The 3,683-nt window shown below is 49.7% G+C and overlaps 1 protein-coding gene across 1 annotated transcript in view; it reads right to left on the bottom strand.

The window, feature by feature from the left end:
* Positions 1 to 3,683, bottom strand: part of LOC103271944 (proto-oncogene vav) — a gene marked incomplete at its 3' end in the record, with an annotated part of 31,186 nt that overhangs the window by 6,723 nt on the left and 20,780 nt on the right. The window lies entirely within an intron of this gene.

Raw genomic sequence — 3,683 nt, 5'->3', positions numbered from 1 at the left:
CCTCATCTCTACAATAAATCCAAAAATCAGCCGGGCGTGGTAGCGCGCGCCTGTAATTCCGGCTACTCGGAAGGCTGAGGCGGAAGGATCGCTGAGCCCAGCAGGTCGAGGCTGCAGTGGCCGGGAGAGGAAGGAAGGTTGGTTCTAGAATAGATAGCAAGAGTCATCCACTTCCACCGATAGGAATCACCCTAGGGTATAAAGGATCTGGGAAGAAAGACCCAATATGGCAAAGCACAGAATAGAAAAAAACACGGAAGAAGACGCCCACTTCTGCCAATATGGTAAGCCAGGACACATATGGAGAACGAGATAACAGCACTTTGAGAGGCTGAGGTGGGAGGACTGCCTGAGGCTAAGAGTTCGAGAGCAGACTGGGCAACATAGCAAGAACCCATCGCTACTCAAAAAAAGTTTTAAAAAACTAGTCAGGCATGGTGGTGTACACCTGTAGTCCCGGCTACTCGAGAGGCTGAGGCAGGAAGACCGCTTGAGGTCAAGAGTTCGAGACCAGACTGGTCAGCAGAGCAAGATCCCATCTCTACAGATAATTTTAAAAGTAGCCAGGCATGGTGGCATGCACCTGTAGTCCCAGCTCCTCGAGAGGCTGAGGCAGGAGGATGAGGCTGCAGCCATGAGATTGTACCACTGCACTCCAGCCTGGGCAACAGAGTTTCTTCAACAAACGAAACTCGGCCAGGCACAGTGGTTCATGTCTGTGATCCCAGCACTTTGAGAGGCTAGGGCAGGAAGATCACTTGAGCCCCAGAAGTTGGAAATGAGCCTGGACAACATAGTGAGACCCGTCTCTACAAAAAACAAAAGTAAAATAGAAAAGCCACCCTTAAGAATTCATCACTGGCTGGGCTCGGTGGCTCAGCCTGTAATCCCAGCACTTTGGGAGGCCAAGGTGAGTGGGTTGCCTGAGCCCGCAGGTTTGAGACCTGCCTGGGCAACCTGGCGAGACCTCATCTCTACAATAAAATCAAAAAAATGAGCCAGGCGTGGTAGCGCGCGCCTGTAGTTCCGGCTACTTGGAAGGCTGAGGTGGAAGGATCGCCGGAGCCCAGCAGGTCGAGGCTGCGGTGGCCGGGAGCAGCCACTGCACTCCAGTCTGGGCGATGGAGTGAGACTCCCACACACACAAAACAAGAATTCATCACCTACCACCACATAGGTTTGGAGTTTGGATTTAAATCACCTGCGTAGGCCAGGAAGCTAAGAAATTCATGTTTTTGTTTGTTTGTTTGTTTTTGAGTTGGAGTCCCATTCCATCACCCAGGCTGGAGTGCAGCGGCATGCTCACAGCCACCCCGGCATCCTCACAGCCACCCCGGCATCAACCTGCTGGGCTCCAGGGATCCTTCCGCCTCAGCCTTCCAAGTAGCTGGAACTACAGGCGTGCACTACTCCGCCTGGCAAATTTTTTAAATTTATCGTACAGACTGGATCTCACCATGTTGCCCAGGCTGGTCTTGAACCCATGGGCTCAGGCAGTCCCCTTGCCTTGGCCTCCCAAAGTGCTGGGATTACAGACTTAAGCCACCGAGCTTGGCCAGAAATTCATCTTTTAAAAATTAGCCTAAAAATAAAAATCAACCCATTGGTGATCTCAAAAGAAGCAAATGCAAAATCTTTCTCAAGACCCAGGCAGTATAAGAGACCCATAGATAAAGCCCCACTTAAGAATACAACACAAAATTATAAAACGGGCCAGGTATGGTGGCTTATGCCTATCATCTCAGCACTTTGGGAGGCTGAGGCAGGAGGACTGCTTGAGCCCAGGAGTTCAAGACCAGCCTGGGCAACATGGAAAGACCTCATCTCTACAAAAAAAATTTTAAATTATCCAGGCATGGCGGCACGTGACTATAGTCCCAGCTACTTGGGTGGCTAAGACAGGAGGGTCACTTGAGCCCATGAGGTCAAGGCTACAGTGAACAGTGATTGTGCCACAGCACTCCAGTCTGAGCGTCAGGGTAAGACCTTAACTCAAAAAAAAAAAGGTAACACAAAATTATAAACTGATCAGGCGTGGTGACTCATGCACTTTGGGAGAGGATAGATCCACTTAATAAAGGCTCTGTAATTTATTACGGAGGAAGACTCGCTTGAATTCAAGAGTTCAAGACCCACCTGGGGAGTATAGTGAGACCCTGTCTCAATAAACACACACACACATAATTATAAAACCGACAAGGAAACAAGTCACCACGAGTGAGAAGCAGCAGAGATCACACTGAAAAGCACAAGAGCCAAGATCTTCGATGCTTGGGTTCAAACTGTTCTTGCCTCTTCCCAGAGTATGCTAAAGACCTTTTCCAGCATCTGCAGGCATCACACCTCCCAATGATAGGAAATGTGGACGGGAAAAGCCCTCAGGACCCAGCAGGAGCTCAACACAAGGTGGCTGTTGTTACTCTACAGTTTTTAAAGTAACAGCTAGCCGGGCTCGGTGGCTCTGCCTTGGGAGGCTGAGGTGAGTGGATTGCCTGAGCCCACGGGTTTGAGACCCGCCTGGGCAACTTGGTGAGATCTCATCTCTACAATAAATTTTTAAAAATTAGCCGGGCGTGGTAGCGCGTGCCTGTAGTTCCAGCGACTTGGAAGGCGGAGGTGGAAGGATAGCCGGAGCCCAGCAGGTCGAGGCTGTGGTGGCCAGTCTGGGCAACAGAGTGAGACTCCAACTCAAAAAATAAAATAAAATAAAATAACAAAGTAACAGCTGAGGCAGGCATAGTTAACATAGATTAGAAGTAGTTAGGCAGATTTTCTTGGGAAGGTCTAATTTAGAACAGGGTAAGTGTTCAGATGTCTTTCATTTCTTTTTTATTCTTTTTTTTTTTTTGAGTTGAAATCTCACTCCGTCGCCCAGGCTGGAGTGCAGTGGCATGGTCACGGCCACCCCAGGGTCGACCTGCTGGGCTCTGGCGATCCTTGCGCCTCAGCCTTCCAAGTAGCCGGAACTACAGGCGCGGGCTACCACGCCCAGCTAATTTTTTATTTATTATAGAGACGAGGTCTCACCAAGTTGCCCGGACTCGTCTCGAACCCACGGGCTCAGGTAATCCACTCGCCTCAGATTCCCAAAGCGCTGGGATTAAAAGCTGAGCCACCAAGCCCCACCAAGACGTATTTCTTATCTGTACACAACCTTCACCCGACTGACCAGCCACGCCAGCCCTGACCACCTTGCGGGCTGGAATGTGGAACTATCAGTGCAGTAAATCACAGAAACAGTAGGGAATTACCCCAAACACAGACATAACAGTTCTAAGAAAAGCCCAAAGCTAGTTAGACGGTAACTTCATTATGTAGAAGATCCTTGTGCCTTAAAAGGTTGAAAGACAGCCCTCTGCTCTTAGCTCGTGGTTTGCCTATCATGATTGTAAAAGTATAGAAAGTTTCTTGTCTAAGTCAAGCACGTGCCCTTTCTCTTAAGACACCCATGCTCTCTGAGCACTTTTTTTTTTAACTTTATTTTATTTTATTTTTTTGAGTTGGAGTCTCACTCTGTCACCCAGACTGGAGTGCCGTGGCCACTCCCGGCCACCGCAACCTCGACCTGCTGGGCTCCGGCGATCCTTCCGCCTCAGCCTTCCGAGTAGCCGGAATTACAGGCGCGCGCTACCACGCCCAGCTGATTTTTGGATTTATTGCAGAGATGAGGTCTCGCTGCCCAG

The sequence above is a fragment of the Carlito syrichta genome, unplaced genomic scaffold (assembly GCF_000164805.1).
Source record: "Carlito syrichta isolate Samal-C Ts95f unplaced genomic scaffold, Tarsius_syrichta-2.0.1 Scaffold312032, whole genome shotgun sequence".
NCBI lineage: Eukaryota > Metazoa > Chordata > Mammalia > Primates > Tarsiidae > Carlito > Carlito syrichta.
This window is presented reverse-complemented; position numbering and strand designations above follow the sequence as displayed.